Source organism: Parasteatoda tepidariorum, chromosome 2, assembly GCF_982258835.1.
Source record: "Parasteatoda tepidariorum strain Cologne lab strain chromosome 2, Ptep-v5.0, whole genome shotgun sequence".
In the NCBI taxonomy this organism is placed as follows: Eukaryota; Metazoa; Arthropoda; class Arachnida; order Araneae; family Theridiidae; genus Parasteatoda; species Parasteatoda tepidariorum.
Genome location: NC_141756.1, coordinates 25,397,868 through 25,409,120, shown reverse-complemented (window position 1 = coordinate 25,409,120; position 11,253 = coordinate 25,397,868).

The window sequence follows — 11,253 nt, the reverse complement described above, 5'->3', positions numbered from 1 at the left end:
CCGAGAAATTTCTAGCAGTGTACTGAAATTTCGGAAATCAAATATATGTAGCCCTTTTTGCCTTTGAAAATCGTTTAAAAATTTTAAGTAATCCCTGCGGGAGAAATGTTTGAAAAATGGTTTGTTCGCATCAGTTTAGCGTTAGCTGTTGCTATAAATAAAACTGTGGACAAAACTTTTAAAGTTTTTATTGCATGTTCTTTAATCTTTAATTATTGTTTACTAGCTCAGTCATCAAAGTGAATATAAAAGTGAGTCGGTGCAACGTCATAAATTAATATTTCACAATTAAATTATCTGAAATAAATTGACAGTCACAAAATCACAAATATGTTTCCAGTTATTGACTCTAGAGGAGCTGCCATTCAAGAGAAAATTATTTAGGAAACATAGCAATCATTATTAAACTTCAGTAATAGTAAAATTACAATTATTTTTAATGAGAAAATCACAAAGTTGTTATTTTTTATTTTCATCTTTAGTTATTATTTTTTAATTAGTGTTTTTTTCTTTTAAATATATGCCTTAATTCTGTTTTAGGTACTCGACTAAATTCCACTTAGAAAAAATAATTTAGGAAACTTAATAAAAAAGATTTTTAGCTAGAAGTTTTTTTTTAAAATTTGTTATGAGTAACTTCTTAAAGGCGAATACTTGTGAAACTTTTTTAGATATTTCCCATTAACGGAAACTAATCAAGTATCATAAATTATGGCTAAATATAGCATTTGATATTTTTTTAAATTTTTTTTTCTTCAGTATTCTTTAAATTGCAAAGGTTCGTCACACACGCTGTTAGAATTTTTATTCTAAAATTACGGTAAAATAACTGGAAGCGATCTATCCATCCTATGTAAAATTTACAGCAAAGAACATTTTTTACCTTTACAGTTTTGAAACTGTTTACATTAGTAATTAGTATGATTAAATAATTAGTAAGGTTAAAAAACCATGATTACAAATCTATTTGCTCTTTTAGCTATTTACAACTAGCATGATTTCAAAACTGCAGGAAAGAAATTTAACTGGACATTGGAGTTAGGCTTTTCTTTGGGTAGTGGGCATTGGAGTTTGGTTGCTGTTGTGTTTTACTAAAGTAACCATGGAATGTGGTTTGATTAGTTTGTCTGTCTGTTTCACCTTTTGTAAGAGATGGAAAATGCAAGACTTTTTGTGTTAAGCAGTTTCATGAGGCTTATATCTATGGGCGAGTGAGAGTATCTATTAGTCCAGGGTCACAAATTGAATTAGTCCAGGGTCACAAATTGATGAGTGCCGGACACTGGAAATTCTTCATGTGTTAAAGAAAAGGGAGAAAATATTGTGTTGTCAACGCTGGGATCTGATCCCTCATTTTGTTGGACTTGAGATTGATAGATTAGCCCTCTTGGCTAAATATACATCCAGATGCAGAGAACTAAGTGTCTTTATTAGGAGGACTAAGTTGAGCGGATAAAATTATGGTTGTCTAACCGTATTCTGTGAAAACAGTTAACGGTTTTTTCCACAGTTAACAGTTTGAATACCATCGTTTTTATGGTTATTTGGCTGCTTTGTTTGAAGATAATAAGTCAACGAAACAAAATATAAACCAATAACGGAAAATAAGCCAACAAAATAAAGAAATAAAATATGACTACATTGCAAAATTCGCCGAAAAATAAACATAATTAGTTAAAATACAGGCATAAAAATAAATATTATTGGAATTTTCAATAAAAAAAAATTATAAGGAACAAAACAATTAAGAAAATTGGCATTATTCTTTCACATTTCAAATCATAGAACATTTCTAAATTTTGTTTCTTTCGTTGCGTAATTAAAATTCGGAGCCACTACAGTAAACCAATTTGATTAAAACTTTAATCAATATATTTATTTCTCACATTTGCACCTGTCAATATTTCAATATTTTACGTTGTGGTGCTAATTATATTTGGATAATTTATTTCAAACTTACATTTTTTTAAAGCTTTCTTGGCTTTAATCAGGATAAAGTTTCAGCGAAGAAAACTTCGAATAATAATTAAAATTTTTGATCAAAGAAACTCGAAACTTTGATTGTGTTTGTTATTAAGGAAAAAAATTTAATATAAGTTGGACGCAGCCTACTTGTTTAATTAAATTTCGTCACGAGAAAGCTCTTCAAGACAATTACTCTTACAAAGAAAACTTAACATAAATCTCAAAAATATTTTCCATTTTCTATATCACTTTCCGTTGTTAATTTAATTAAAGAACACGAACTGTAATAACCTAGTCTACAAATTTGATTGTCGAACTGGAAATGGATTTACTAAAACAATTAAAAAAAATCGCTGTGTAACTTAATCAGAAATATGAAGCTTCAATTATTTTATCCGATTAAGAAAAAAAATTATAATTAAAACTAAGAATAATTGGAAATATTTATATTCTGGTTTTAATTAATCAAATCAATAAGATGTCGATTAATTTAATTGGAAGTAAGTTTTTATTTAATAAGGGAAACAGACTTTTGTTAGCGAAAATAAAATATTCAGTGTTATTTATGAATTAGTTCATGAAACAATTGACAAAATATGTCAACGATTATTTATTTATAGCAATGCTTAATTAAATTCATAGATTGCCACAAAAGGTTCCGTTTTAGATAAATCCGATTCCACTATTGCCTAACCAAAATATGAGATGATTATTAAGCTTTTTTAATTAAAACTGATGAGATTATTTTTCCTGTTCGTGTTATTTTTTCGACTACGTTTTTATTAAATAACTTTCGCTTCTATAATGGTGGAATCATAATAAATTGAAATTTCGACCTCTTTCCAACTAACGCTAACTTTCGGTCTAATGACCATTGAAATTTCAATGGTTTTTTGGGATTTGTAAACAAATTTTATTGTATTTTTATCCCCCAATCTTATTTTTAATTAATCGAAATTACAACAACTTTAATTCATTCTAGCGCAGTGTAGCCAGTCTGGTAACACCTAATTCTTAAATGTTCCAAACCACTAGAAATATAAAACTGTCTTCTTGTAAACGTTTTTCAAGTTTTCAGTTACCACTGTTATTTAAGCAACAAAGAGAAAATTTATGCAATAGGAATGCAATATAGAAGAAAGGTAGCGGTTCCTTGATTAAAATTTGCTATTCCGCAAACTGCTAAGGTTAGCTGGATATCTCAAATTTTACTTGAGATCTGTGATGGATGACATGGTTTCTTGAACGAGCCAGCAAAATTCATCTCGATATTAATAACATCATCATTGATCCACATAGGGAATTTATGGTTTTTTTTAGAAATTCGGACATATTTTAGATTAGTAAGTGGCTTCAAAATTTTTCATGAAACTAAATGCTTCATCACAAGTTAAAATTGACTAAAAAGGATAACTCTATTTTTGTGAAACCCAAGTCGATAAATGCACTTATTGATTTGGTTCATTATATTCTCAATTAACTTAATAATAATTTTTCTTCAATTATTCAAATCTTAAATATCTTCTTAATTATCTTCCGTTTTCTTAATTATCTTCGATCTTCTTAATTATTTCAATTATTTTTTAATTATCTCAATTATATTCCTTATTATCTTAATTATTTCAATTATCTTCTCATTTATATTCTTCTTGATTATCTTCTATTATAATTATAACCAAGATTCTTCTATTATAATCAAGAAGATATTATAATTATCTTTTTGATTTTCTTCTATTTTCTTAATTATATTTTATCTCATTATTTATCTTCTACCTTCTTAATTGTCTTCTGTCTGAAAAAAACATGCTTATCTGGAAATATTAATTGCAAAAAAATAGAGCAATGAAAAATACTTGACATGAGAATCAACGTCATTGTAACACTTGACATAACGTAGGATAAATTTTTATAATTTTTTGGAATATGATAGCTGGACATGAATTTTTTGGACTGATGAAAGTAGAAAGATAAATGTGCAATAGAGAGGATGGTTGAACTCCTCCCAGCTAAACTTCCGGCAACAATTTTTGTTGTTGTTGTGGAATGTGTTTTGGATCAGCACGTCTCAGACCTGAATGCAACTTCTACTACTGTTCTGGCAACTGAAGAAATTTCTCTCTTGACATCACTTTCCATTTCCAAAAATGTCAGCTTTATCACTCTGGCTCCATTTCTACGCGGCATACTTCTACTATATGAAACTTATTCTATGGTACGATTTTTATTTTATAGGCGCTAATGATTTGGTCGCTAGATCATTAGACCACATTCTCCACAATAATGCTTCACTTGACTGGAAAAAAGCAGATAGTGAAGGGCACTCGTCTACATGCAAAGCAGTTATATCCTGGCCAGTTGTGCCAAGAGAGTGTGTAGAAAGTCAACGGTGGAGTGTTTAACTGAAAAATATGGGTACGAAGATAACCGTTTGGAGTTAGTTCAAAAGTTGCAACTGCAGCCTCACGAGGTAACTTAGAAACAAGCTGTGATTGTTTAAGGAAGAAAAAGTTGCGAAATTTGCCACTCGAAAGATGCAATGTCGTCTCACGTAGAAAACTCTTGCAATTTCCAATTTAGCAGAATGTAATCCCATATGTTTCCAGAATCTAGTGGTATGATACTGGTTAATATCCGATGCTTCTTAGACGTGGAAAACCATTTCGGTAAAATGCAAAACACTGTTACGTATTTCCAGAAAAAAAATATAAATCTGGTTAATAAAAACCAATACAGTATTTAAACCATGCATTTGGTAGTTTTTCCTTTTACATGGTAATGGTTTATCGGAAATTCTAGGTTCCGAAATTATGGTTCTTATTATCACACATTTAATAAAAAATACATGACTGAAAAGTAAATTTAACTGAATAATTTTTTTTATGCAATGCTCATTAACATTATAATAAATTTTTTAAATTTTGACTTTTGATCTTTTGAATTTTGACCTTTTTTAAAACTTATTTTATTATTAATTTTGTCAAAATCATCAACAAAACACTTCAGTAAAAATTATCGAGATATTTGGTGTTCCCAGAGGCAGAATCACTGTAAATTTTTAACATATTCTGGTAGTTTTGATTATACTTTCTTTCTTAGTTTCTGTATATTGAAATGGAGTTGTATCTTTTCCATGCAATTATGTTTTGCTGCTTTTACGAACCGCAGAATGCTAACTATCCGGATGACCCTCGTAGTTTTGCTATGACAATTTTATTCATTCTGAAATAAAATATTAATTAAAATAGAATGGAAGAGCTTAGAAGAATATTTTGTACGGCATTGCTGTGAATCTAGAATATGAATAATAGAAATATATGAGCAGTTAAAAACTGTTTACGTAGCATAACGTTACGTAGCATAACGTTACGTAGCATGTAACGTAACTGTTACGTTTAAAATTAAAACGTAAATGTGTTACGTAACGTAAATATTTACGAAATAAATTTTTTTTTAGGAAATGGCAGAAAAAAACTAAACCTGCAATTCAACTGTCTTTAAATATACTCCCAGAACGATTGGTTCCACGTTGACCCTAATATCTGTTCCTTAAACACAGTAAAAATTTGTTTTATCCTTTTTGAAGTGTGAAACTAAACTTCGTTTTTGTTCATAAAGGCCAACGTACTACGCAAGTTTATCAACTACGATAATGCTTAACTTGGAAACACGTTTAAACGATCGAAACGATGAGCGATATCTAAACGATATAACAACAAATTTAAACGATTAGCCTTGTTTTTGTTCATAAGAGCCATAGTATTGTGCAATTAAGTTTAACAACTACGATAACATCGTTTAGTTTGGAAATATGTTTAAACGATCTAAACGAAAACGATATTTAAACGACATAGCAACAAATTTAAACTATGTTGTGTTTTGTGTTACTTTAACATAATATATAATTCACAGAACATGTTTAAATTCAAAATGTTTTAACTTTTTTGAACTTTAATATTTTCTTCAGAATTTTAAGATTGATTTTTTAAAAAAAGGTATGACGTTTCTTCCATCATTTCTAACAAAAGTTAAATTGTGGACTTTTTTCTCATTATTTTTCGTTCAATAAAAAGCTTAGCAATGTATTCTGTTTAAATGAGAAATACATTGTTGTGTTCTAAAAACAAACTCTTCTATTTTTAGATAGAAAAAAGAACAGATATCTATTATTTTGGAACGTTGAAATCAAGAATTTGTTTTTAAAAAATAATAACTAGGTCTCATACTTAGTTACAGCTTTAAAAGTATGAAAGAAAAATTACAATTGGAGTATACTCGTTTAAGAACAAACTTCTGTACTAGAAATATTTTATTATCTCTCGTGATAAAAGTAAATTATCTCGAAAGTCTGCAAAAGTTTAACTATCCCTTAAGAATTTTCCAAAAATTCGAAGAACAATGTGCAAAACAATAGGTTGAAATTATTTTCGTAAGTTTCTTCATTATGAGTTTGAGTTGTTCAGAAATGATTTTTATTTTAAGTCATTCATTGCCATTTTTTTAAATTTCTGATATTCTGAGTTATGAATTTCACTTTTATTGTGTAATATCGCATATTAAAATTAGTTGCAAATTTACAGTACTGCTTTTGAGAATGTTTTTTTTTTAATTTAGAGTCTTAAAATAATGTGCTTATTTCCAAAATTTTCGGCTTTATGAATAGCATTTTTTAAAACTATAGAATGAAAATTATAAATTAAAATAATTTTTGAAAATTTCTAAATTTTCTTATTATGAGTTGTATAGTTCGAATAAAAAAATAAGCTTTAAATATGTATTTTTGAATTATTTTATAAAGTTTAGAGATTTTGCACATGAATTGCAATTTCTTTTTTATCTACTACGACAGTGCTTCCCAAACTTATGACTTTTGTGTGCCCTTTCTAAATTTTTCGTAACGCTATGCACCACTAATAAAAAAATGAATGAATTTTTTAAAAAATATGTTTATTTTTGCTATGAAAAAATTGCGCAAAACTTAAAAATCACAACTGGCTGTTGACACCACTCATTAATAACTGTTAACTCTGCAAAAAATAGGCAATAGAAAAATACGTAATCTTAAATTTTCATGGCTAGCTTTGTTTTTAAATAAATATTTTTCGAAATTTTCACTGCTGCAAGACATTTTGCATAAGAACGCATACCCCAGCTAAACTGTTCCCGTACTCCTGGGGGTACGCGTACCACACTTTGGGAAACACTGCACTAGGAAGCTCCACCGCCTGCTCGCACTACCTGACAACTCCCGAAATTGACTCTCATTCATTACTGTTGATTTCTTTTTCTCCAAAAAAACAAGGAACATTTTGGTTTCAAAATATACGATTATTGTAGCTGTATGAAAGAAAATTTTGTTAATGTGTTAATCTTAATTTTAATCTAGATTTGAAAAATAATCATCTGTATTTGAAAAGAATGTATAATCTAAAGAATACAGGTAGTAAGATTCAATGAGAAGAACACATTTGGCAACGTCGAACACATTTGAGGCATCTAGTCAATGAGGTAATTAATGGGGGGCTGGTGTATTCTGTCCCTCTCCTCCAGAAGAGCTCTTTCCAGTTCTTGGAGAGTTTGTGACAGTGGTAGGCGTCCAGCAATTCGTCTGCCCAGAAGGTGCCAAACATGCTCGATTGGGTCAATGTCCAAAGTCTTGTCTTACGAGTCTTGACTTGTTTACTTGAACGATATCATCATTATTGGGTACACATTTGAAGAGCATCTACAGAACATCCGAAAAATGCTGGTGAAATTCAGAATGGATAATCTTAAATTGAACCCCTCTAAACGTAAGTTGTTTGGCAGTGAAGTTAGCTATCTTGGACACATTATCTCATTGACCTTTAGTTGAAACTTGAGCACTCGAGCTAGTGAGAAAGTGGTTGAAATCTTAATCGGCAAAATTTTTATTTGATCATAACATAGCGATAAATTATATCTAACTCAGTGGCGTGACAGCGCATAGAGGGCCAAGTTCTACTGCGCCCATCTCAGTTTTCTTGATCTTGGGCCCTAGGGTGCAGGAGCAGATGTTCCGGTCAGGCGGTCAGCCGAACGCGGAACCCCCAGTGTTTAGTTCCCAAGCATGCTTGGTACTCATTTATCGACCCACTAAAGGGATGAAAGGCTGAGTCAACCTTGCCCGACCCGAGGATCGAACCAGGGACCTGTGGCACGACAGCGCGAAGTGCTACCTCTCAGCCACCGGGCGTCATAAATTATAACTGCAGTTGACGAAAAATGATTAAATTTTGATTTATTATCAGATATTAAGCTCCACTTGAATTTTGAATGCTTTAGCTACTTGGATATTGATGTTGGTTAATAAATGTAATTTACAGTTAAATTAGCAATAAAAAGTTGAATAAAAAATTAATAATAATTAAATTAACTATTATGTTATTAGCCATTAAATTATGGAGTTAAATTAGCTCTTTGGCTAGTCAGAAAGAGGCCGAAATCTTAAATTGCAAAAATTTAATTTCACCATAAAATAGAACTAATTTCTGTCTCCAGCTGTCATAAAATGATTAAATTTTGATTTATCATCAAACATTAAGCTTCAAGCTGAATTCCGAATACTTTAGCTACTTGGACATTGATGTTATCTGATAAATTTTGTTTAGAGTTAAACTAGCAATAAACCTGCACATGCAATAGTTTAGAAAATTACTGAAACTTGCATTTTCTTTTAGAATAGACCATTGTTGAAACTTACTCATTCTAGCTAATTAGGAAATGGTCGAAATTTCGATTGACGATAGATTCTATTTATGGATAAAATCGTGATGAATTCTGTTTGCAGCGATAATAAAATTATTGGAACTTCTATCGTTATTAAGTATTAAATGTTAGATAAAATTGGAGTACTTTAGCCAGTTGGAAATGGGTCAAATATTATTTGCGAAATTTCCCTTTACTACTCATTAAGGCGATGCAAAAAAAATATGATAAAAAGGCAAACAAACTGCATTTTATTTGGAATTAAAAAACTGTCTGTACTTATCGAAACTTCTATTCTAATACGCATTGATAAATAACATAATGATCACTCGTAACAACATTTTTCCTCATCCGTTTTCATAGAATTCCACTAACATATATTTCAAACGATAATTATCCCTTTGAAAAAGGACGAAAAATAAACCGACACCTGAAAAAAAAGAAGATAAAAAGAGAACTTTTTGTTGGAAAGTGGAGCTTAGCAGCATAGTTTATTGACCAATTCTGCTTCGAAATGCAAACAAATTCTAAGGTAACTGAGGAATTCTACTCCGTCCTAATATGTTTTATCGTCTGCGTATCAAAAGTAATCCCTGAAGAGCTGCAATTTATATACGTACCGTGGCAACACCTTAATCGATTCAATCTATGTCAACAGCGCATTCTTAATCCTCTCTTCCCATTCATAACTTTTCTTTCCTGAGATTTTTTTCCCCTTCTTCCCTCAACAAGCCCAGAAACAGGATAATTTATGATCCTGGATTCAGTTGCCCCCTTCATTCCAAAACAAATCGTTGGCTTCGTTTTATTTTTCTCTTTCGGGTGTTTGGTTGTAATATTTTCTAAGATGGAATTAGAGGAATAGCCAAAACCACTCTAAGTAATGACGATTTTTAAAATTTTTTGTTCATTTGGGAAAACAATCTGAACCCTTTATAGAGGAGTTCATCTGAATCTGGAGAAAGTCTTTGTTGCCATATCTGAAATTTATTAGTTATTGTATGTTCTTTGATATGCGGGGGTCTCATTTTCGCAATTGGTTTAGGCAGTACATTTGGTGAGTGGAAGTTTAATTTTCTAGATAGCTTGGCTTCTTAAATCGTTTTGCGTATTGGTTGCGTACTCTTGATCACTTTAAATACGCCATAAGTACTGAGGCAGGACATTTTTAAAAATGAAATTATGAAGGATTTACATTATTTAATTTAAAGATGTAAAGAAGCGTACAGTGTGCAAGAAAGAACCACTCTGAATTACTTTTGATCTAATGATTTGATTTTCACGTTCTAGAACTCAAAATTAATGGTTCGAAGGGTTGACTTTCAAGAATGGTAATTATTTAGTGAAGGCGATATTTTAAGTTACGAAACTGGAAAGAGAAACGCGCTTTTGCACCATTGACTTGAAGGCACACCATTGACCATTGACCAAGCTCATCGAAGTCGAAGGAGTTAATGATTCAAAGACAGAGGAATACTGTGTGGAAGAACCGTGACGAAAAGTCGAGCTAGACAACAAAACATGTAGCCATGCTCCAACGCTGCACTAACACACAAAAAACAAAAAGCGTTACGGTCCGTCACAGCCATGCGGACTTCTGGTATAGTTTAGTGCGTAATGGAAAATGCCAAGCAAGCATAATTGAAGACTCATCTTTGAATTTATAAAAAACTTTTATTTAGCGAGGGATAAAATAACTAATATTTAACATGACATAACTTTCTGGAAAGTGTAATCAAAAAGAGTATTCTACTCTGCACAGCTATACTCACTCCATACTCTTTCCAATACAAATGTCCCGAAGTGGGCTGATCGTTAAGCAAAGCGGTCATTCTGCAAGGGTCCAAGGGTGTGCTGTATTTCTTCTCGCTAAACTGTTCTACAGTAAAATGCTCAACTTCGCGCGCAATTCCTCGGGCTACCGAAGCAAAGGAGTTACCCTTTTTGCAGAGGATCAAAATTGTGATGGCTTGTCTTCGAATGTTTCTTAGACCGTCGCCAATAGCTCATTGTGCAGCTCTAGTATGATGAAAATAATGCAAATCTAATCTAGATTTGTCTCATATAAACAAGCATACATCTAACATCCAATCAGAAACACTTGCACAATGAGGGTAAAAAATCGTACACTTACAATTGATGTGTAATTTATTTTTAAATATCTGAAATAAACTAAAGAAATAAAGAAATAAACAGGCCAGAAAAGAAAGAAAAAACATCCTTTTTTCCAGAGCATAAAAACTTATATTTTCCCTTCTGAATCACTTTCTTTTTTTTCTCCCTCTTCCAGGGGTGTTTTGAACTTGTGATATCTGACTCGTCGTTCCTCTTACTCGAGCCTCGTTTCTTGAAACTTTTAGCCTGGGATGGCCGAACTATTGTGCTGTACTGCCAGGTTTTTTCCTTGTTCATTGCTGTACTCATCGCTGGCATTACGCTGGTTCTGCCGTTGAGCAAGAGACAGCCCGTATGAAACTAAGGCGGTTACCGACAGTGTCTCCTGAACCATGGTTCAGCAAACGTTGCTGCGTATGGGGCTCAGCAACAAGCGTCTGGTAAATGAAC